Raw genomic sequence first — 25,300 nt, 5'->3', positions numbered from 1 at the left:
AACTGCTTCTATGGCCTTGTCTATATCAAAGTCAGAATGGGCCAAGTATGTTTTCAGAGGGTCATCTGCTAAAATATAAGGAAGGGTTTCTTCTACAAGATCGTCCATTTTGTCTATTAGGAAGCACTCAACTTCCTTTGCAGGTTGATCAGAGGCACGAAATATATTTAACTTGACCTTCATATTCCCAAAGGATATATTCATCACCCCAGTTCTACAATTTATACTCGCATTGGCTGTAGCTAAAAAGGGACGACCTAGAATCATAGGGATCTGTTTCTTAAGATTAGGCACAGGTTCATATCCAGGACGATAAAATCGACTGGAAAATAGAATTTGTCTACCTTGACTAGGACGTCTTCAATTGTTCCTCGTGGTATTTTTTACAGATCGATCAGCCAATTGAAGGGATACCAAGGTTGGTTTTAACTCACCTAACCCAAGTTTCTCATAAACTGAGTAAGGTAAAATGTTGACACTTGCCCCTAGATCTAAGAGTGCTCGATCAATGAAATTATTTCCTAAGACACAGGAGATGGTGGGAGCACCAGGATCTTTGAATTTTGGAGGGGTGTTGTGTTGGAGGATGGAGCTCACTTGTTCAGTTAGGAAGACCTTTTTAGGCACATGTGTCCTAGATTTTCACTTTTGGGTACAAAGGTCCTTGAGAAATTTGGCATAGGAGGGAACTTGTCTAATAGCATCAAGAAAGCGGGAGGTTGATTTTAACTTGTTTGAAAACCTCCATCATCTCCTCTAGTGAAGTTCCTTTTTTGCCAAAGGGAGAGGGTGAATTGAGAGCATCAGGAAATGGGACTTTTGGAATATGAGTTTGGGCAGAAGCTGGAAGAGCTGAAGAAGAAGAAGGTTTTGGATTTTCATGTGATACATTTTGCTCCTCCTCTTTACCTTCCTTATTGTTACCCTCCCCAATCTTATTGTCTACTATACGTCCACTCCTTAGGGTAGTCAGAGCATTGGCTTGTTCATGATGAATTGTATTTAGCTGATTTTCTTGAGCCATGTATTGTCCCCTAGGATTACTCACTGGTTGGCTTGGAAGCTTTCCTTCCTCTCGCTTGTTCAGTGCATTAGCTAGTTGCCCCATTTGGGATTCTAGCTTGGCGATAGATTGCGTGTGAGAGTGCACCAATTGTGTAATGGTTTCCAAACCTTGAAGGGAGGTCAATACTTTCTCCTCAAAGGCTGTATTTCTTTGGGGTGAAGGAGGAGTGTGTTGAAATTGAGTCAAAGGACGGTAGGGATTAACATTCTGGAATGGTTGAAAGTTTTGGGAATAAGGCTGGGAAGTATTGGAAGTCTGCTGCTTCCAAGAGAAATTTGGATGGTTGCGCCACCCCGGGTTATAAGTGTTAGAATATGGATCATTACCCGGTCGGGACTGTGTTTGGGCAGCATTTACTTGTTCTTGCACAAATTCGGGGAATTGTGCTGCCGAAGGACACTCAAAGACAGTGTGAGATGGACTAGAACAGAGAGTACATACTTGTGCTTGATGAAAGTTTGGAAGCTGTTCTTTAGACATTAGTTGGTCCAATTTGCGGGATAATGCATCTACTTTCTCAGATAGACCTATGGACTGGTTAACTTCATATATGGTTCCTTTTCTTTGAGAACTCGGGGGTTTTTGACGAGCGGAGGAGGCATGGTGGAGGGAATTTTCATTAAGGTTCTCAAATAATTGCCATGCCTCATGTTCACTTTTAAGCATGAAAGTACCCCACAAGAAGCATCAACCATTTGACGATTTCGTTCGGATAGTCCGTCATAAAAGCATTGCACTAATTGCCATTTGGGTATTTGATGATGCGGGCATTTTCAGAGTAAATCTCTAAATTTTTCCCAAGTTTCATGAAATTCTTCCCCATCAGATTGGGAGAAGCTCGTGATAGCACGCCTAAATTGGTTTGTTCTTTTCTATGGGAAAATATTTCTTTAGAAATTCATGTTGCATTTGAGCCCAAGAGAGAATAGAATTGGCTTCTAATGAATGGAGCCACTGCTTAGCTCTATCCTTAAGGGAAAAAGGAAACAGCCTAAGTTTCAGAGCATCATCAGTGAAGTTCTGAATTTTGACAGTAGTGCAGATCTCAAGGAACTCATCCAAGTGTTTATATGGGTCTTCATTGTTAAGTCCATAAAAAGAGGGAAGCATTTGGATGACACTAGACTTAATTTCAAATGTGCAGCAGCGGTGGTATTAGGTAGTCGAATACAAGATGGAGAGGTATAAATGGAAGGAGTGAAGTACTCCTTTAGGAGTTTGGGTTGTTCTTCAGCCATCTCTATAAGTGGAGCAGATCCTATGGTTCTATAGGTACGGATTTCGGCTCGAAGGGTCCTAATAGAACGCTCTAATTCAGGGTCAAAAGGTACTAATTCGGGAGATTTGGAACGACACCCTAGCATACACTAAGACTCCTCTGATTAGTCAAATTCAGTCAAGCATGCACTAAAAAGAAAAACACATCAATTCCTTAAGTTCACCCTAAAATCACTAGACAGCTTCCTAACTGGTTTGAAGAGGGCACCTAAGCCTTCAATCCGGTCTAATGACTAAGCTGACCAGGTAAGCTCCCAGGTAAGTGGGGGGTCACGATGCGTTGCAAAGGTCCCACTTAAAAACCACTTGCCTCGAACAGATGAACTGTCTCCCTTAAAGGGACAAAGCTTGCCTAGACATCAACTAAGCCACAGAGCGAAATTGGTGCAACTTTCGGTGATCTTCTTCCTATTGAGCTCGAATGTCCCTAGGGGCCAACGTCTAATTGATTTTAATTAGAGTGGTAACTATGTGAGAATTGATTCACCTAATTTGGGCAAGAATCTGGTGATGAAATCCAGTTCTTATCTTGTTGGGGGTGATTGCCCTTACTATGTGCAGATTAATTGGTGTATGTGTATCAAGCATGCATTCACACTTTTGCTGAATTTAAAATCAAACAATCACCACACAAGAAAATTTAAATAAGAAAGGTTTAGATGTTACCAAAGGGAATTCCTCCAGCAAAAAATTTTTTACTTTTAAAGCAAACCTCTAACAGCATTCTTTTTCCAGTAGTTCCCTTTTGATCGTCCCAAATTTTCTCTTCGATTCCTGATCAAATAAAATCAAAAATTAGTAAAGGAGAGAAAGGAGATAAGAGAAATAACAAAAATAGAAAATATTTTTATTTAATTTTAAATATATATTTTTTTTGAAAGTTTTTTTTTATGAAAAGAAAAACAACTATGCTAACAATCCCCGGCAACGGCGCCAAAAATTGATAGTCAACTTTAAAAGACCATGCAAATAGCACGTATCTGGTAGGATAGTGATTACGGATATCGATCCACAGGGATTGGGGTATAGTTATTTTTCTTAAAATAAAAATATTTAAAATGATGAATTTGTGAAGACTATTAAACTAAGCAATTTAATAAAAGAAATGCAATTAAAGGGATATCAGTTTAGGAGAACCTAGGGCAAGGAATTCACCACTAACATCGAAACAAGGGTTATTTATATTTTTAATTTATTCTTGGATTAACATTGCAAATTGGCTACAAGCCTAATAAGCATTTAAATAAAAATTCACAAAAGTAATTTGGGCATAATCCATCTTCAGTAGGCATGAAATGTCTACCCTAATCTAAGGTGGCAGCACATCGCATCTTCCCTAAGCATGGACTATCTTATATTACTTAGTGATCATAAAGAACAGTTGTACGAACATCATTACTTAAAATCACAGAAATTAAATATGATTCAAAAGAAGATTTCCATTAAAAACATTAAGTTCATACAACCCCAAGAATATAAATAAAATATAAAACCAATGTCCCTGTGTTAGGGCTGCATCCAGCCCTAGAGAAGAGATCAGGCCCTGCATGGAGAATTGAACAGCTGCACTGCAGGGGGACTTCATAATGATTGGCCAAAAATTGATAGTCAACTTTAAAGACCACGCAATTAGCACGTATCTGGTAGGATAGTGATTACGGGTATCGATCCACAGGGATTGGGGTATAGTTGTTTTTCTTAAATAAAAATATTTAAAATGATGAATTTGTGAAGACTATTAAACTAAGCAATTTAATAAAAGAAAATGCAATTAAAGGGATATCAGTTTAGGAGAACCTAGGGCAAGGAATTCACCACTAACATCGAAACAAGGGTTATTTATATATTTAATTTATTCTTGGATTAACATGCAAATTGGCTACAAGCCTAATAAGCATTTAAATAAAAATTCACAAAAGTAATTTGGGCATAATCCATCTTCAGTAGGCATGAAATGTCTACCCTAATCTAAGGTGGCAGTACATCGCATCTTCCCTAAGCATGGACTATCTTATATTTACTTAGTGATCATAAAGAACAGTTGTACGAACATCATACTTAAAATCACAGAAATTAAATATGATTCAAAAGAAGATTTCCATTAAAAACATTAAGTTCATACAACCCAAGAATATAAATAAAATATAAAACCAATGTCCCTGTGTTAGGGCTGCATCCAGCCCTAGAGAAGAGATCAGCCCTGCATGGAGAATTGAACAACTGCACTGCAGGGGGACTTCATAATGATTGGCTCCTTCCTCCCGTCGGCTCTCTCCTCTCTTCTCTGTCTCCCGTGAGAACTTGGCTTCTCCCCTGTTCCGAAGAGATCCTGGAACCGGACCCCCAAAGCTTGCCTTCCCTCTCGGTGGAGCTTCCCCTTTTATAGCTTTCACACCCTTGTTATCACGCAGGGGATAAGGATGAAATGAAACAGAATGTGGTTGAAGCTGGGGTGATTCTCGGCGTTGGAGTATATCATGAATCCAGGAATGAGAGGAAGGAACTGAGCTTCTTCAACGCATGGGAGAAGATCTTGGACGCGGTGGATGATGATTTGAATCTATCCGTGACTGCTTGAAAGCTTATCTTCCTGCTGGCGAGAATATGGGATGCATACGAACGGAAGGAGGTTGGGAGGAGCTTGATTCGGTGAATCATGCTGAGAGATGATGCGGAAGAAAACCTTGAATCGCGGACGGCTGGTGGCTGTGATCTGCGGACGTGAAGAATCCGGAAGATGAAGTCTATCTGGACGCTGGGAGTTTGGTTGGATTGAGATGAAGATAGATCACAAACATGGAGGAGATGATGTTGTTTTGTTGCTGGGATTCTGAAATGCTTCGGCTGAAAAGGCTGAGATCCGTTCGTGATGCTCATCCCGGCTGGACACGAGATATCCGGATGCGAGAGAGGTTGGTTTCGTTCATGGGATACGGAGGAAAGGAAGACGGTTGGGATTGATTCGGAAGAGATTATCCCCGAAACAGGGGAATGGAAGAAACTTGGTTTGATTCAGAAGAGATGAAGCTGGGAGATTGAGTGGATCACGGGAGGATGAACTTGATTCGGTTGAGAACAAGATCTTTGGATGCTCACGGAATGGGAAGAGATCTTTGGGTGATGCAGATGAAATCTGGGAGGAGGTGTCGTGGAAGATGAACACGGAATGGACTCGGTTCTGGTTGAATATCGTAGAACAGGGGAGTTGGGATTTACGGAATGCTGGGGAACGAACTCTATTTTGAGGCAAGGTTTTAGATGAATGTCTTCAATGCATGGGAGCTGGGAAGGGATGTTCCGGAGGGAGGTTGAAGAAGTTGGCTTAGGCTTATCCATGGGATAAGGAGGATCTCGGTTGATTTTTTTAGATGCTCACGGGATGAAGTTTGGTAACGAAAGTTGGGAGATCGAGAGTCACGGGAGCTGGGGAGATGGTTGGAGCGTGAGGAGTGAATGGAGCTTTAGGATTTGTGCAAATATGTTGGTATGCTTTGAGATTGGAGGGATAAATAATTGAAGGGATTTTATTGTTTTGAGATTAAAATAGGAGAGTTGGATCATATGGAAAAAAAGTTAGGTGACTGAATTAGAGGGTCTTGATTTGCGGGGTGCATGTGGTTTAGGTCCAGAAATAATCCTTAATGAACTTGACTCAACCTGCATACATTAGACTCAATCAGTAAAATTAAGCAAACTCGAATTATTTTTAATAATGCCGTAATGAAGGGGAAAATATTTTCTTATGTTTAAATCTAAAAATATATGTATAAAAATAATCATAAGTGCCATGAAAAATAGATTAATTTATTACATTATTTAGCACTTAATCACTCCTCTCGGGTGGAAGACCATGAGGCTCCTCAAATAAATCTGCGAACCCCTGTAAGAGAGCAGCCAAATCAGTAGGTATACCTGCCTCCGTCGTGGTCTCCGTCGACAGAGGTAAGAGCTGCATCAAGTAGCTGTGCGCGCCGGGTCCGGCAAGCCGACTAGGGGCTGAAGTGCAGCCCTTGGGCTAGGCCGAATGCCATCCAATCTAACTCGCCGTCCGCTCCGTCTGAAAGTCACCCACATCTCGGTGAAGTCGAATGTAACCGGGCCAAGACTCTGCAGCCACTGCGTACCAAGGACCAATCAGCTCCTACGTAATGCTAACAGATAGAGATCGAGCTTGAATTGGCTGCCCTGGATCGCAAAGTGATGCCTCGGCATATGCCCTCCGCCCTCAACGTGGGCTCCGTCACCCAAACCGCCAGCCGTCGAAGCCCATGATCGGGTCTTCTGCTATGAGACCTCGATCTGTTTGACCGAGCCTCTCATCTTCCAAAAATTTGGAGTGCTGCCCGTATCTTATGAGGATACGGCAGCCACACGTCCTTTTGATCATGCCGTCCACAGCTGCGTAGCACTTTTCGGTGTCGCCGATCCGGAGTAGGCATAGCAATGAATTCTGAAGGTGGCACGTCCTCCTTCCCTTGCCTTCGTAAACTTTGGGGCCGTCCTCAGCAACCTCATCACCATCTTCAGCCAGCAGGCCTCGTCCTCTTCCAATCCGTCGATCAGCATCACCCGCTCCGATCGGGCCCGCGCACACCGGTGGTCCCGCGTGTAAATTTCTCGTTTCGCAGCGAGAAACAATAGGCCTTGTGCTCGACGTTCTCCACTTGGTCTGGGTGTCAAGGTCCTCGTTCGGGTGGGAGCGCGTCAACCCTCTTGACATCACCTGACAAGCGAAGAGGGGTCCTCGGCCCTGTGTTGGCTGCTGCAACCGTCGGCGCTCTCGGCTGGCCGATGGAGCCCCCTGCGGTTGGCCGGCCCGGGGGTTGGTCCAGCTGCCCCGTGCCGCTGATCGAGTGTCTTGATCTTCTCTCCACCATAGGGCCAAGGCAAAGGCATCCTCCAGAATGTGGCCGCAAAGTCCTCACCTCGGCTTGAATGTCGACACGAAATCCTCCGAGGTATACGCTTTTCAGCGTGGAGTCGCTCCACCCCACCACGCGGTTGCTGATCCTCTCAAACTCCTCTTGAAAGGCTCTAACAGTAGTCTTTTGGGTGACCCTTGATAGCATAGACTGGAATCATGTACTCGGTAGGGCCGAAACGCCGACAAATTGCTGCAAAAAATCCTCCCAACCGTTGAAAGGTCGGGCTCCGGGTCGGCGGTTTGAAACCATCGCAGGGCGGTCTCTTCTAGGTGAAAAGATGAGATCAATACCTTTTGGTCCCCACTGTGCATGGTAGTGAAAGAACCGCTCAGCTCGATACACCCAATCGAGAGGATCGCCGTCTTTAAACTTGGAAAATTTCAGCCTAAGAGTCAGTCCGCGATTTCCTCCCTCTCGATCTCCATTACGGTCCCGATCTCGTTCATATCCTCGGCGTGGGTACTCCCCATGCTGGTTCCTCATCTGAAAATTCTGGATGGGATCATCCTCCATATCCGACCCGTCGTCGATGCCAATCGGGCTCATCCCCCGAGCCCTAGCGCGTGCGCCAATCGGTATGAGCTCGGGTCGAGGTCTAGGTCGATCTTCTCCTTGGTCCAGCCGTATCTCCTCTGGTGGGTTGGGAAGGAGAGGCTCACAAGGAGGGGGTCCCCTCCGTCCTGGTCGTCCACGGGTTAGGGGCGGAGATTCCACCCGGGTCCGACGCAGAGCGCCCCCCGGTGGAGTTTCTTGCGCTGATTTAGCAATAGTTGCAACATCATCTCGATATGGCGTTGCATGGTATCCATCTTCTCCATCAATTGTTGTTGGCTCTGCTGCATAGTTGTTTGATTCCCACGCAAGAACTCCAAGAGACGGTCGTGGAATCAAGATTGGGTCTCAGGTCCGCCGAGGCCGCGGGTGATCGCGAGCCTTCTTGATGTGGGTCGACGCCCCTTGAAGATGCCGCTTTTTGCTGCTTTGAGGTTGTAGAGCGGGTGTTCACCATCTTCCAAGGCAAGGATTGAACTGCTTTGATCCAAATTGATGCGATCTGATGAATTTGATCCGTATCCCAAGATTCTTGACTCTTCTTGATTTCTGGAAGGGTAGTTCCGACCTGATTGCAGACACGATTTCTAAAGATCCGTCCGTTAGATCGTCTCAATTTTGGATATGTTGTAGATCTCCGCGTTAGCTTTCCAGCAGTAGGACGTCAGGATTTAAGATATCAGCCTCCGACTGATGACTGGCAGGGAAGACGGGCTGATATCCAACGGGATGGAGTTGTTTGTAGAGGCTGGAAGGGATCAAGGAGAGAGGAGAAGAGGGAGGAGGTGGCTGGCCTCTCGGGACAGAGGTGGTGCAGCCGGAATGAAGGAGGGGGCGGCGGCCTTGGACGGCGGCCTAGGGAGAGGGGGAAGGCGTCGCAAGAAGAGAAGAGAGAAGGGAAGAGAGCTAGGGCAAAAGCCTTTCAATTAATTTTTGCATACTGAAATAGGTGCTCACCACATCTATAGGTGGCTACCTGACCCCTTAACTTGATTGATCTAATTGAATTCAAGAAACAACTAAACCCAAAGCGACTCTAATAAAGGCCAAGTCGGCTAACCGAGCAAGGCTATGCTGAAATAAAATTAACATCAAGGACTCAAAAGCAAAAATAATCAAATGATTAAGTCCGAGGCGGTCTAGTGGATCCAACCGCATCAGGGGCATAAACTTTTTTGGGACAACGCGTTAGCGTGCTTCGATCCACATGCCATCTTCTCTCTCTTTCTTCATTTTATTATTCTAATGTCAAGTTAATTATTTGCTAGTTTATTCTTCTTATTTACTATTTTTTGAATATTAGAAATATTTAATTATTGATTTATTAAGTATATTTGTGCATCTAGGCTAACAATCCAGAAAAGTTTATGTACTGTTAGCACTAGATTTTAAATTGCAATATTTATTATACATTCTGCATAATTTTGGTATGATATTATAATTGCCACATATCACATGCACAATCTTGGTATGATATCACAACTGCTACATATTGCATGCATAATCTTGGTATGATATCATAGATTAAATCTCCAAAAATCATTGAATCTGATTATCATATTTCAAATTAGTTTTGTATCAAATCTAGGATTTGGTATATTTTAGCTATTATACATTTTTGCTAGCTTTATTTTAGTACTTAATTTTTCAAGCAAAATATTAGATTGTCTAACCCAAGAGATTTTGTTGACCCCTAATGGATTTTGATGAATACAAAACACTAGAGTATAATTCCATTTTCTTAACAATTTAATTGAGGAATTCATGTGTTTTATTAAGAATATTGTTAAGAAATGTCTAGGCAAGTTTCCATAATTTTTAAGGATTTATTGAAGAATTTTTGAGATGAAGAAAACAGATCAGGGACAGCCGAGACGTCTCCGGATAGTCTCAGAGACGTCTCTGGCACAACAGGAAGAACTGGCACACTTGGAGACGTCCCCGGCACCGGGCGAGGCGTCTCGCAGGGTCGGAGTCGACTCTCTCAGTAGTGGAGTCGACTCTCTCAGTGGCGGCAGAAAGGCAGATTTCAAGTGATACGCGTGAGCGTCCCCACAGTACGCGGAGTCGTCCCCGCAAGTTAAAAAGCTGAGTTTCCGAGTCGTCCCCAGTGTAGCGGAGTCGGCTCTCTCAGGGTTTTCCAGGATGTCTTTTTTCGGAGTTAAGGCAGCGGAGACGTCCCTGAAAGAGCGGAGTCGACTCTCTCAGAGAATTCCAGAAGACATGTTTTTCGGAGTTATAACGACGGAGTCGTCCCCAAGGCAGCGGAGTCGTCCCATGCAAAAGTGCAAACAAGCCGAGACGTCCCTGTAAAGCGCCGAGACGACCCTCTCAGGAAAACAAAAACAAGGATTCAAACCGTTCATCATCGGAGTCGTCCCCGTAAAGTGCCGAGTCGACCCCAAACAAAGTGAAAAGTAAATTTATACAGCCGAGACATCTCGCGTTGAAGCGGAGACGTCTCCGGAGCGCCTGGGACGCGACTGACAACTTTTGCAGGTTTGGTTTGAATTTCAAATCTCTTTTACTTATCTCTAACGGCTATATTTGCTTTTTGGGCTATAAAAGGGAGCTCCTAAGTGCTTCTCAACAACTTCTCACCAACCCAAAGCAAGATCATTCAAGAGAGAAGAAAAGAAAAAGAGGTTCAAGGGAGTTAGTGCATTCAAGTGAAGAAATCAAGTGCTTTCAAGTTTCCCAACTGATTTCAAGCTCAACTACTCTCTTCCGCTCGGCATTCAAAGATCACACTCAAGCCTACGCGATCCATATCGGAAGAATCATCATTTTCCACGCTTCCAACGGCAAAAGGATTCTTCCGGGTTTTATAGTTTATCATTGTTAGATTTGCTTATTTAGAGCTTTCCAATCATTTGTAAAACTCTTTCAATATTGTGCTTGTTCCAGTCAAGGGACTTGGAACAAGGGAAAGGCGTCCCAAGCATAGGTGAAATTGGGGGTTATAGGGTTTGTTGTTAGCCCGGTGTAAAACAACGAGTTGGGTAGTGCACTCGCAAAACTACCGGACTGTAATCTTGGATTATAGTGAAAATTCCCAAAGGTGCTTGGGAGTGGATGTAGGAGCAGTGGAAGCTCCGAACACTATAAAACCTTGGTTTGCGATGACTGTTCTCATCCCTCTATCTTTACTTAGTTCTTACATTTGCGTGTTTTATTTTTAATTAGTCAAAAAGTTTAAAACACCCAATTCACCCCTCTTGGGTGACATCTCTGGGCAACAAGTGGTATCAGAGGGTGCTCTGTGTATTCTTGAAAGACCTACCGTCTTAGCCAAAGATCTAGATGGCAAACACCCTTTAACAATGTTCCTGCTGAGGGCAAGCAACCAATAGACCTCCACTCTTCAATGGGACAAATTATACCTATTGGAAGACTAGAATGAGGATCTTCATTCAAGCACAAGACTATGCCTTGTGGAGGGTTATAGTCAAGGGACCACAAGAACCATCACACATGGTAAATGGCATTCAAGTTCCCAAACCTGAGGAGGATTGGGATGAGATGATAGTAGGATGGGTTCAACTCAATTCTAGAGCCATGAATCATTTTTTGTGCTCTAGATGTAATGAGTTTAACTAGAGTCTCCACATGTAGTTCCGCCAAGAAATATGGGATAGGCTTGAAGTTACCCAGAGGTACAATCAAGTCAAAGAGTCTAGTACATTCTAGTTCACAAATATGAGTTGTTTAAGATGGAACCCAATGAAACCATCATGCATGTTTACACGCTTTACGATATAATTAATGGTCTAAAAGTTTGGGTAAATCTTATACTAATCGGAACTTGTGAGTAAATTCTCAGGTCTTTGCCAAAAGCTGGAAGCAAAGGTCACGGCGATCGTAGAAGCCAAAGACCTCAACACTTTGGATTAGAAAACTACTGGGCTCATTGATGACGCATGAGCTCACAATGAAGCAAACATGAAGAAGAGTTGCCGAAGAAAAGACAATCGCCTCAAGGCTACTTCGAGTGTGTGTGAAGAGAAAGTAGTGAGAGCGAAGAAGAAAGCGAAGATGAGGATTTGGGTTTGATAGTAAGAAAGTTTAAGAAATTCATGAGAAGAAAGAAACCCTTCCCAAGAAAAAGTTTGGAGGGAGAAATGATTGGGAAAAGAAAAAGAAAAAGAAAGAGACCCATCATATGCTATGATTGCAAGAGACCGGGACCATTCGTTCCGAATGCCCTCAACAAAGAAGTATTTTGGAGAAGAAGGAAGAAGGCATTGAAGGCAACATGGGATGATAGTGACACATCATCCTCCGAGGAAGAGAAGGAAGAGACCGCCAATTTGTGCTTCATGGCTTCGACGATGATGAGGTATGTCAAACCAACTATAATTTTACTTTAGAAGAATTATATGAAGCTTTCCAAGAACTCATGAATGATTGTAGTATGTTAGGAGTAAAAATAAAGAATTAAAAGGCCTCCAATCAAAACTAAAAGGATGATATTAAAAACCTATTGATTGAGAAAGAGAGCGTTGAAAATGTTAACACCATTGCTCTAGAAAGATTAAAAAATTCAAAACTTAGCATTGAAAATGAAACGGCAAAAACACTAATTAAGGAATAAATCTAAAAGTCAAAATCCTACTCATAGATAATACCTCACTTGCACAAAATGTTGATCCCTTAAAAGATAAGGAAGAAATAGCTTAAAGAAAATTTGAATCTTAAGAATGAGGTACAAAGTACAACCAATTGTTGAAAAATTTACACAAGCTCTGAAAAATTAAATCTTATTCTTTCAAATCAAAGAGCTGTTTCAATAAAGCCGGATTAGGATACAAAACTAGCAAACAACAAAGTATCTAAAGAATTTTTTGTAAAAGCAAAAGATGTAAAAACTGAAAAACCTACATGCTTTCATTGTGGAAAGAATGGACATAAAGCCTAATCTTGCATTCAAAGAAAGATCCAACAAAAGAAACATTTGTAAAAGCTAAAAAAAAACAAAGATGTGGTGCCTAAGGGAACCAACTACACTAACCACGAAGGACCCAAGAAAACTTGGGTACCTAAGAGCTTCACATGATCATTTTGCAGGTATGCCTTGCAGCCGGAGTAAAAAGAGAATGTGGTATCTTGATAGTGGTTGCTCAAGGCATATGACCGGTGACAAGAGTCTCTTCGTCACCTTGAAATCAAAAGAAGGAGGAGTAGTCACATTCGGAGACAATGCTAAAGGTCAAATCATTGGTGTTGGTAAAATCTCCATATCACCCTCCTCATCTATTGATAATGTATTGTTAGTTAATGGACTAAAACATAATTTATTAAGTATAAGTCAATTTTGTGACAAGGGCTTAAAGTGTCATTTGAATCATCACTATGCATAATTAGTAGTCCAATTGACAATGAGATCATACTCACAGGTAGGCATGGAAATGTTTACATGGTAGATCTTGATGATCTCACCATGAAGGATGGCCAATGTCTTGTAGCCATGGATCCCAAAGTTAATGAGACTAGTTGGTTATGGCATCGTAGGTTAGGGCATGCTAGCATGGATTTAATCTCTAAATTAATACAAAGGATCTAGTCAAAGGACTACCAAAAATAGACTTTGAAAAGAATAAAATTTGTGCTGCATGTCAATTAGGGAAACAAACAAGAAGTTCTTTCAAGTCTAAGAACATAGTCTCAACATCAAAAACCCTTAGAACTAATTCACATGGATTTGTTTGGACCCACTAGAACTGCTAGTCTAGGGGTAAGAAATTTGGTCTTGTAATTGTTGATGATTTTTCACGTTTTACATGGGTTTCATTTCTTGCACACAAAGATGAGTCCTTTCCCGCTTTTATCAAGTTTCATAATAGGTTTCGAATGAACTCAATCTTAAACTAAAAGCAATTAGGAGTGATCATGGTACCGAGTTTGAAAATCAGTATTTTGAAAAATTTTGTGAAGAAAATGGTATCAATCACAATTTTTCGGCACCTAGGACACCCCAACAAAATGGGATGGTAGAAAGGAAGAATCGCACACTAGCAGATATGGCTCGTACCATGTTGTGCGAATCGGATCTACCAAAGTATTTTTGGGCTGAAGCAATAAATACTTCATGTCATATTTTAAATCGTGCTTTAGTTAGATCCATCTTAAAGAAGACACCTTATGAGTTGATAAAAAGTAAGAAACCAAATATAAGCTATTTTCATGTTTTCTGTTGTCGATGCTTTATTTTAAACAATGGAAAGGACCAATCTAAGTAAATTTAGTGCTAAATCAGATGAGGGGATCTTCTTAGGTTATTCCTCATCTAGTAGAGCATACAGGGTCTTCAACAAGAGAAACTCTCGTGTTGAAGAATCCATTCATGTTGTTTTTGATGAAGCTAATGGAGATTCTTCTAGAAAAGAAAAAAGATGGTGATGCAGGTATACTTGAAGACCGAATGAAGGAATTCTCCATACAAGACAAACAACATGAGGATGAGATCAAAGAAGATACAATTCAGTAAGATGAAGAAGATCAACCTCCATCAAGAAATCAAGATCTTCCTAAGGAATGGAGGAATGCACATGGTCATCCAAAGGATCTAATCCTTGGTGATCCTTCACAAGGAATAAGAACTAGATCCTCTTTAAGAAACACTAGTAATTATCTTGCATTCGTTTCACAAATCAAGCCTAAATCACTAGAAGAAGCTGAAAAAGATGACAATTGGATAAATGCTATGCAAGAGGAATTAAACCAATTTGAAAGAAATGAAGTTTGGACCCTAATGAAAAGACCCCCTAATGTCTCAATCATAGGCACCAAGTGGGTGTATAGAAATAAACTAGATGAAGATGGAATAGTCATAAGAAACAAAGCTAGACTAGTTGCCAAAGGTTATAATCAGGAGGAAGGAATAGACTTTGATGAAACTTTTGCTCCTGTTGCTAGATTAGAAGCTATTAGACTACTTTTGGCATATGCATGCTTCATGGATTTTAAACTCTATCAAATGGATGTAAAAAGTGCTTTTTTAAATGGTTATATAATGGAGGAAGTTTATGTAGGACAACCTCCAGGTTTTGAAAATCACTTACATCCAGATTTGTGTATAAATTGCATAAAGCTGTATGGACTTAAGCAAGCCCCTAGGGCATGGTATGAAGATTAAGTAATTTCCTAATTGAAAATAAATTTAAGAGAGAATATAGACAAAACCCTCTTCATTAAAAGAAAAAGAAATGACTTATTGCTTGTACAAATTTATGTGGATGATATAATTTTTGGTGCTACTAATGATAGTCTTTGTCAAGAGTTTGCCAAGCTTATGCAGGGAGAATTTGAAATGAGCATGATGGGTGAGCTCAACTTCTTCCTTGGGCTACAAATAAAACAATCAGAGGAAGGCATCTTCATCAGTCAATCCAAATATATCAAGGAAATGTTGGAAAAATTCAAGATGAAGGATGCAAAGGAAATTAGCACACCCATGGGCTCAAGTTGCAAGCTTGACAAAGATGAAAAAGGTAAAAGTATAGACTGTAAATTGTACAGAGGTATGATAGGCTCTTTACTTTACCTTACTGCTAGTAGACCAGATATATTATTCAGTGTTTGTATGTGTGCTAGATACCAAGCATGTCCTAAGGAATCACACTTGCAAGCTGTTAAAAGAATTTTTAGATATCTAGTAGGGACATCTAATGTAGGCTTATGGTATTCTAAACAATCTGACATAAATTTAATTGCTTATTCCGATGCTGATTTTGCCAGGTGCAAACTCGACAGAAAAAGCACAAGTGGCGCATGTCAATTCTTGGGTGCTAATTTGGTTTCTTGGTTAGCAAGAAACAGAATTCAGTTGCCTTGTCCACAGCTGAGGCTGAGTACATTGCAGCTGGAAGCTGTTGTGCCCAAGTTCTTTGGATTAAGCAACAACTTGAAGACTTCGGCATCAAAATGGACAACATACCAATTAAATGTGATAATACAAGTGCAATTAATTTAACAAAAAATCCTGTCCAACACTCTAAATCAAAGCATATAGAGATTAGACATCATTTTATTAGGGATCATGTGCTGAAAAATGATGTGATGATTGAATATGTATGTACTGAAAATCAATTGGCCGATATCTTTACAAAGCCCCTTTGTAAAGATAGGTTCAACTTCTTAAGAAATGCTTTGAGCTTGTATGACCCTAGCAAATAAATTCAACTTGTATTACAATGCCTTGCTACTCAAAAAACTAGTAATCCACCTCAAGGTCAACATAAGTGAAAGCATGAATCCATCTAAGCTAAATGACGAACTGTTTGACTTTCCGGAGGATGGTTACCCTCCCTTGGACTCTTCATAGAGATATTTTCAGAGCCTATTTCATAGGTATTCGAAATTTGGTCAAATATTCCTCATTTCAACATTAATAATTCAAAAATCATTATCAAACCTCCATAGGATGTATTATTAAGGGGGAGGATCACAAACAAACTCATTCTGTATTCACCTAAAGAAATCATAATTAGTGTGATTAAATGAAACAAATTAGGAAAAGATAAAAATCAGTCTGAAATTTTTCAGTGCCGGAGACGTCTCTGGCAAATCGCAGAGACGTCCCCCCCGGCGAGACGTCTCGCCTTAGTCGCGGAGACGTCTCGGGGACCGAACGAGGGTTTTTAAAATAGGTCGAAACAGCTCGAGCCGACCCGAGCTATCCCTTTCATCCCCGACAAAAACAAAAACCCTAGCCTCCATTTTCTCTCCAACACAAACCCTAGCCTCTTTCTCCCCATTTCCTTAGGTTTTCCATTCAATGGCACCTAAAAGAGCTAGGAGGACTGGTGGGAGGCGTCCTAGGGCAGCGGCCGACGGTGAGGAACGGAGGGAAGAACCTTCCGCGCCGTCTCCTCCGGTTGCTCCGCCAACCACGACCATTTCCTGTGCAAATCGCACAGTGACGACCGGTAGGTACATAGACTTTGCATTTCTAGATAGTGAGGGGTTCTCTATTGGAGAGAGACTCCGTGCCCAAGGGTGGGAATACCTTTGTACCCTCAATACCTCGACCTATCCCGGCCTAGTTAGAGAACTATTTAGCAATATGGCCTTAGGGGACTTAGGGTACACTGCATATGTCCGGGGGACATTGGTAGAAATTAATGAGGATATTCTATCCACTGTTCTGCAAATTCCTAAAGATGGTGAGGCTTCGACATCACATCCCCAAAGGGAAATAGCCCTAAATTTGCTTCTAGGAAGAGAGGACTGCGGCCCTCTTGATGTAGTCAACTCCCAAGACCTAAATGCCGAAATGAGACTACTTCTAAGTGTTGCCCAAGGTGACAAGCCAAGAGGGGGGGGTGAATTGGTTTCTTCTAAATTTTGTGCTTTAAACGTTTTCTTAATTAAGTGCGGTGGATGCTTTCTTAAGCTATTTGAGTGAGTTAAACTAACGCAAGAGTAGAAGATGATGCAAGAGTAAATGAAAACACAAGCACAACACAAACACAACAATATATAGTGGTTCGGTGCTCTCCTTAGCACCTACGTCCACTCCCCAAGCGTCCCCTTGGGAATTCACTATAATCTCGCGGATTACAGTTGGATTGTTTTCCGGGCTCACAATCCAAAAACCTTTGTTGGTTTTACGGGCTCACCAACGAACCTATACACTTTGGTTTTCCGGGTTCACCAAAAACCTTTGTTGGTTTTGCGGGCTCACCAACGAACCTTACACTTTGGTTTTCCGGGTTCACCAAAAACCTTTGTTGGTTTTGCGGGCTCACCAACGAACCTTTACAAAGTGTTTAATAACAAAAGGAAAGATTCAAACTCCTAAATGAGCATATGAAACAATATAAGCTACAAGGAAGAGTTAGAAAGTATTTATCGCTTTGAAGTCGCTTTGCTCTTCTTTGTCAAGGATGCTTCACTCTTTAAGGGGATGGAGCTCTTGATGCCTCTTTGAATCTGCTCAATCCCTTTCTTTGATTCTTGAATGAAGCTCTTGATGAAGAAGATTAGGGCACTTTTGTATTCTTGGGTACTCTTTGATATTCAACTCAAAAGTTGTTCTCTCTGATGAATAGTGCCCCTTTAAATAGCTTCCCACCTTCTTAGGACAAGCCCAATGGTTAGATTTGAAAAACTAGCCGTTACTACCTTGGGAAGGACAAAAAGTACATCTGCAGAACTAGCCGTTACTGTTCAGCCCGTGTTTGGGTCGGCTCAACCTGTCCTTGGGTCGACCCAACTTTGCCTTGGGTCGACTCAAACATTCCTTGGGTCGACCCTCTCAGAAACCACAGAAACTTCAATTTCAGCCTTCCTTCCCATGGGTCGACCCAACCATTCTTTGGGTCGACTCAAAGTCACTTGGGTCGACTCAACTTCTTCTTGGGTCGACCCTCTCAGTAATTCCAGAGAACCATTTCTGTCTGTCTTTCTGTCTTGCCTTTGGGTCGACCCTCTCAGGGTTTGGGTCGACTCAAGCTTGGGTCGACTCAACCACTGTTTGGGTCGACCCTCTCAGTAAATCCAGAGAGCATTCTTCTTTGTTTTGAGGTTCTTCAAGGTTGGGTCGACTCATGCTTACCTTGGGTCGACCCAACTCACTGTTCATTTGTGCCATTTTTGCAGGAGTGTGCCAAATGATTCTTGATGTGCCGGGGTCGACCCAATCAACCTTGGGTCGACTCAATCCACACTTTGCTGCATTCTCAAGGTTAGATTCATTCAAATGAACAAGACATATATCTATTTTCAATTAACAAATATACTGAGAGTAATGAACTTATAAATGAAGTATCAATTTAACTTATAGCATACTCTAGATAATTGCTTGTTAATCATCAAAATAACACTATCATCCTCAATCTCCCCCTTTTTGATGATTACAAAATAAAGAGTATAAGCTATTGATACTTGTCTTTAAAATCAGTTTATAAAAGGGATTAAATTGCTGAATTTCAGCTTTTCATATATACTTGTGAAATCTCCCCCTATATCATTCAAATGTTGCCAATTTGACTTTTTGAATTGCTCCCCCTTTCATTTATAATTCATTAGCAATGAAACTTCAAAAATTGGAGATAAACTCTGAGTTTCAGGTTATGTATCGGGGTGCGAGAGGTGCGTGCCAAATTCTGAATTTATATGTGCCAAATTCTGAACTTTGATGGAAATTTTTGATTTAGTCAATTTCATTGTTACAAATTGCTCCCCCTTAGATGTATAAGCTTTCTTATATGATTTTCAATTTGTTTGCCCATTTATTTCTCTTTTCTTTACATAACTTCTTTACTCACTTTTCTCCAAAGTTAATACTCTTTCTTTATATCTTTACTTCTCCCAAAATTAATACTCTTTCTTACTTCTTAAATAAATACTCTTTCTTTTCTTAAATGAATATTTTCTTTTCTTCTCTTTATATACTCTTTCTTTCTCTTATTTATATACTCTTTCTTTCTTCTCCCCCTTTTTGTTATCATCAAAAAATATATATGGGAAAAGATGCAATAAAAAAACTTCAAACTTCATTGATCAAAATAGGAACATTTTCATACATTCATGTCAAAAAAAGACAATACAATGTTCCTTAATCAAGATTTAAAGATACATAAGAAAAAACAAGATACATAGAGAAAAGCAAGATACATATGAGAACTAGATTCTAGCCTAGGCTCTAAACATAGACTAAGATCAGCCTAGGGGAATCTAATGGCTGGGATCTAGTCCTCATCCTCCTAGCATACGTGGCGAGGGGAGGTCGAGCCTGGTGAGACTGTGTCTGGCGTGGAGCACGACGAGCGGATGACTCTGTGCCGATATCTCTGACTCAGCAGCCTGTGGCACAGATGGTCCATGTGTCTCTCTCTCTCTCTCCGGAGTGCTCCTATCTGCTGCCTCAGATCACTGATCTCAGCAGACATGACATCCAACCGGGCGTCCAATCGGCTCGTGAGCCCGTCAGTAATAGTCCTCGCCTGAGCTGTCATGAGCTCTGTCATCCTGCTCCAGAAGTCATCCGTATCTGTCGGAGGAGCGGATGACGATGGTCCAGCCTCTGAGGGTGCAGTAGGATGATCCATAGGCTCCTCATCCTCATCCTCTGGTGCCTCTCCCTCTGGTGCCTCACCCTGAATGCCTGCACCGGTGTGAATCCACTGCCCGTTCACTTTCGCATATCCCATGCGTATGAGTGTCCGTGCAGTGTACGTGTCCGTGTGATGCAGACTCTTGGATGCCTCCTCCTCAAGAGGTAAACCATGCTGACGGAAGATCAATGTAAGTATCATACCATAAGGTAGTGATACCCTGTTGCTGCACATCACCTTCCTCATCTGCCTTAATATCATAGCCGGAAGATTTAGAGGAGTCCCCCGAATCATACACTCCATAACTGCTAGATCTCGCTCTGAGATGAGATCAAATCTCCCGGTCTTCGGAAATAAAATCCTATTTATCATATTGAGCAATAACCTCATCTCAGCGGAAAGAGAACTAGCTATTACCTTCTGAGAAAAATCGAAGTTCTCGTTTTCCATGATCAATTGCAGAGCTCTCATTTTGTCTTCTGGCCTCTCCGGAGTGGCTCCTATGCAGGGTAGGTGTAGTAACTCACTCAAGCTCTCCTCGGATACACGGATCCGAACCCCTCGAACTTCCGACAAAGCCCTCCCATACCAGTCTTGAGGAAGGCATAGAACTCTTGTACCAACCCGGGGTAATCACCACATCTAGGGAGCAAAGATACTCCCAACCTTGTCTTTGGATCCATTCCCAAATCCGAAACCTTCTTGATTGAAAAACTCCGAATGGATCCTTCTCCCGGTAGTAACCGGCCTCCCCGCAAATCTTGCAAGGATCACTGAGGGGGAAGGAGGAGGAGGGACCTCCGCACGTGCCTCACGTCGTGGAGACACGGGAGAAGGCTCGGTAGGGCCTTTCCTCTTGTTGGACCCGGTCACTCTTCCGGATCTCTTGGCTACGGCTCGTTTGGGTCCCATTTCTCCAAGATCTTAGGAAATCTACTGTTTGGAGGAGTTTAGTGGAGATTGGAGAGTGGGGGCTAGTCTTTTCGGAAGAAGACAAAGGGCAAACAGTGCCCTAGATGTGCTCTCGGGCCCCCTTTAACAGTGGGGTCCCGACGTTGGGTCGACTCAAGATTTTCTTGGGTCGACTCAACGTTGGGTCGACCCATGTTCTGGGTTGGGTCGACCCAAGTGCAGAAATTTTTTTTCTCTTCCTTTTTGCTTCTAAAAAGTTTTCCTTGCTTCCAATCCTTATAAACTCTTTATGGAACAATGATACATGAGTAAGAAATCTATAGATAACAAATTTGACTCATGTTTCATGGGATTTTTGAAATTAGAGGAATGTATCATGACACTATCTCCCTTTTATATTTCTTTAATAAAAAGGATCACATATGCCTAATTCCCTCCTGAGCATACAGAATCTATCTTCACTCAATGGTTTGGTAAATATGTCGGCCAATTGTTTTTCCGTGCATATATGCTCAATACATACATTTCCATTTTGCACATGATCCCTAATAAAATGGTACCTTATTTCTATGTGTTTGGCTTTAGAGTGCTGAACTGGATTTTTAGTGAGATTGATAGCACTAGTATTATCACACTTAATAGGAATATTATCTAGTTTACTCCATAGTCCTCTAGTTGTTGCTTGAGCCATAATACTTGAGCACAACAACTACCAGCAGCTATGTATTCAGCTTCAGCTGTGGACAGTGCCACTGAGTTCTGCTTTTACTAAACCATGATACTAAGTTATTTCCTAAGAATTGACATGTGCCACTTGTGCTCTTTATCTTGCATCCAGCAAAATCAGCATCTGAATATGCAAGCAAATCTAGACAGGAGTCTCTCGAGTACCATAATCCAATGGTGGTAGTTCCTCTTAAATATCTAAGGATTCTCTTAACAGCACTTAAATGTGACTCCTTAGGATCCGATTGGTATCTAGCACATATCCCTACACTAAATACAATGTCGGGTCTACTAGCAGTAAGATAGAGCAAGGATCCAATTAGTCCTCTATAGAGCTTAATATCAACACTTTTCCCTTTTTCATCTTTGTCTAGCTTACTAGTAGGATTCATTGGAGTGCCAATTCCCTTATGATTTTCATTCCCAAACTTCTTCAGTATTTCCTTTGTATACTTAGTTTGATGAATGAAAATGCCTTCTTTGGTTTGTTTGATTTGTAATCCTAGAAAGAAGCTTAGTTCTCCCATCAAACTCATCTCAAATTCTCCATGCATTAAATCAGCGAATTCTTTGCATAGAGTATCATTAGTGGCACCAAAGATTATGTCATCTACATATATTTGTACCACTAATAGATTTTTGTCCTTTCTTTTGAGAATAAGTTTTATCTACATTTCCTCTACAAAAATCATTTTCAAGCAGAAATTTACTTAGTCGATCATACCAAGCCCTAGGTGCTTGCTTTAATCCATATAATGCCTTATGTAGTTTAAACACATGATTTGGCAATTCATGATTTTCAAATCCTGGAGGTTGTTCTACATATACTTCCTCCTCAATAATACCATTTAAGAATGCACTCTTCACATCCATTTGATATAATTTAAAATCCATGAAACATGCAAATGCTAGAAGCAATCTAATAGCCTCTAATCTAGCTACAGGAGCAAATGTCTCATCAAAATCTATTCCTTCTTCTTGATTGTATCCTTAGCTACAAGTCTAGCCTTATTCTTATAACTAATCCATTTTCATCTAATTTATTTCTAAATACCCATTTTGTTCCAATTACTGAATTATGCTTTGGTCTTTCAGTTAATGTCCATACATTACTTCTTTTAAATTGATTTAATTCCTCTTGCATGGCATTTATCCAGTTAGTATCTTTTTCAGCTCTTCATAAGTTTTAGGTTCTAATTGTGAAACGAAAGCAAGATAATCATTTAAATTTCTAAGAGATGATCGAGTTCTTACCCCTTGAGATGGATCACCAATGATTAAGTCTTTAGGATGTCCATGTGCATACCTCCATTCTTTTGGCACGTCTTGGGGTTGTGGTGGCACGCAATCATCTCCCTTATCTTGATTTGGCACGTCATCAATTTTCAACTTTTCAAAGTCGATAATTCCTGTATCATCATCAATAGATTTTCTTTCCTAGCAGACTCACTATCAGACTCATCAAATATAATATTGACTGACTCTTCTACTACTAAGGTTCTTTTGTTGAATACTCTGTATGCCTTGCTAGATGTGGAGTATCCTAAGAAGATACCTTCATCTGACTTGGCATCAAATTTACTTAAGTCCTCCTTGCCATTATTTAAGATAAAACATCTACATCCAAACACTTTAAAATATTTTGCAGTTGGTTTCTTATTCTTCCAAAGTTCATAAGGAGTTTTCTTAGTTATAGGTCGTATTAAAACTCGATTTAGAATATGGCAAGAGGTGTTTATAGCTTCAGCCCAAAAGTACTTTGGAAGATTTGACTCGCACAACATTGTGCGTGCCATTTCTGCCAATGTCCTATTTTTCCTTTCAACAACCCCATTTTGTTGAGGCGTTCTAGGTGCTGAAAATTGATGTGATATTCCATTTTTAGTGCAAAATTCCTCGAAGTGTTGATTTTCAAATTCAGTACCATGATCACTTCGAATGGCTACTAAGGTGAGTTTCTTTTCATTTATGATTTTATTGTATAGTTTCAAAAATTCTGAAAATGCTTCATTCTTATGTGCCAAAAATGAAACCCATGTATACCTTGAAAAATCATCAACAATAACTAGTCCATATTTCTTTCCTCCTAGACTTGTAGTTCTAGTAGGTCCAAATAAATCCATGTGTATGAGTTCAAATGGTCTAGTTGTTGATACTACGTTTTTCGATTTGAAAGATGACTTAGTTTGTTTTCCCAATGAACATGGTCCACATATTTTGTCCTTTTCAAAAATCAATTTTGGCACATCCTTTATTAATTCCTTCTTAACTAGTTTTGATATTAATTCCATACTAGCATGTCCTAATCTTCGATGCCAAAGCCAACTAGTTTCAATTTTCTTTTCTTCATTAGTAATTAAGCATAAACCATTTTTCTTGCCTAACTCATGAAGATCTACTAAGTAAATATTTCTTTGCCTTTGTCCTACAAGTACAATGCTATTATCTTTAGGATTTGTGATTATGCATACAGATGCTTCAAATGTAACTTTAAATCCTTTATCACAAAATTGACTTATGCTAAGAAGGTTATGTTTCAAACCCTTAACTAATAAAACATTTTCTATAAAAATAGATGGAGCAATGAAAATTTTACCCTTTCCAATGATATACCCTTTACCATTGTCTCCATAGGTCACTACTCCACCTTTCTTTGGTTCCAAGGTGACAAATTGATCTTCGTCACCGGTCATGTGTCTTGAACAGCCACTATCTAGATACCATCGTTTTTCCATTTTATCAGCTGCAAGACACACCTGCAATCAAGATCAAGAAGAACCTTTAGGTACCCAAGCTAAGTTGGGTCCTTTAGGGTTAGTACTCCATGTTCCTTTTGGAACCCAAACTTTCTTGAATTTTATCTTTTGATTATTACTTGATCTGTTTTGACTAGACTTTCTAAAATTACATTCATATGCTCTATGTCCTATCTTATTACAACAATAACAAGTAATATTTTCCCTTTTAGCTTTTACAAAAATATTCTTTAAGAGTTTTTGTTTCCTATTTGTTCTATACCCTAAACCGGCCTTATCATATACAGCTTTTTGGCTATCAAGAATCAAGTTTAATTTGGTAGAACTAAGAGTAAATCTATCTACCAAAGATTTATATTTTTCAGCATCTTCTTTTAGCTTGACATTTTCAGCAATTAGATTTTTGGTTTCATTTTCAAGTTTCCTACTTAATGTTTCATAGTTATGAGACAGTTTTATCTTATCTTTAATGAGAGATTGATTTTCTTCTTTTAGAGCTTTATTTTTATTAATTACTTTCTTATGTTCTTCCATGAGTTCTAAGAATGCATCATGCAATTCATCAACAGTAAAATCACAGTCAAGTTCAGAATCTACCTCATCGTCATTGGCCATATGACATATTTGGGCCGTGTCTTGATGATCTTCGTCCTCCGAACTTGATTCCTCACTTTCACTCCAATCGGCCATAAAATTCTTCTTTTTCAACTTTCTTGCCATCCTCTTCAAATCTGGGCAATCTATCTTATAATGCCCGGGTTTGTTACACTCATAGCAAATGGGAGTCTCCTTTTCTTTTTCCTTATCCTTAACCTTTTCTTTGCTTGAGTTACCTTTAAGAAAGGGTTTCTTTTTATGGAACTTATTCTTACCTCTCATGAATCTTCTGAATTTTCTCCCAAGCACTGCCATCCCTTCTTCATCAATATCTTCATCATCATCTGAATCTTCCGATTCAGTTTGTTGTCTAGGGGTGGTAGTCTTTAGGGCAATGGGTTTTCTTCTCTTGACCTCATCTTCTGAATT

Source organism: Phoenix dactylifera, unplaced genomic scaffold, assembly GCF_009389715.1.
Source record: "Phoenix dactylifera cultivar Barhee BC4 unplaced genomic scaffold, palm_55x_up_171113_PBpolish2nd_filt_p 000483F, whole genome shotgun sequence".
Taxonomy (NCBI): Eukaryota; Viridiplantae; Streptophyta; class Magnoliopsida; order Arecales; family Arecaceae; genus Phoenix; species Phoenix dactylifera.
This window is presented reverse-complemented; position numbering follows the sequence as displayed.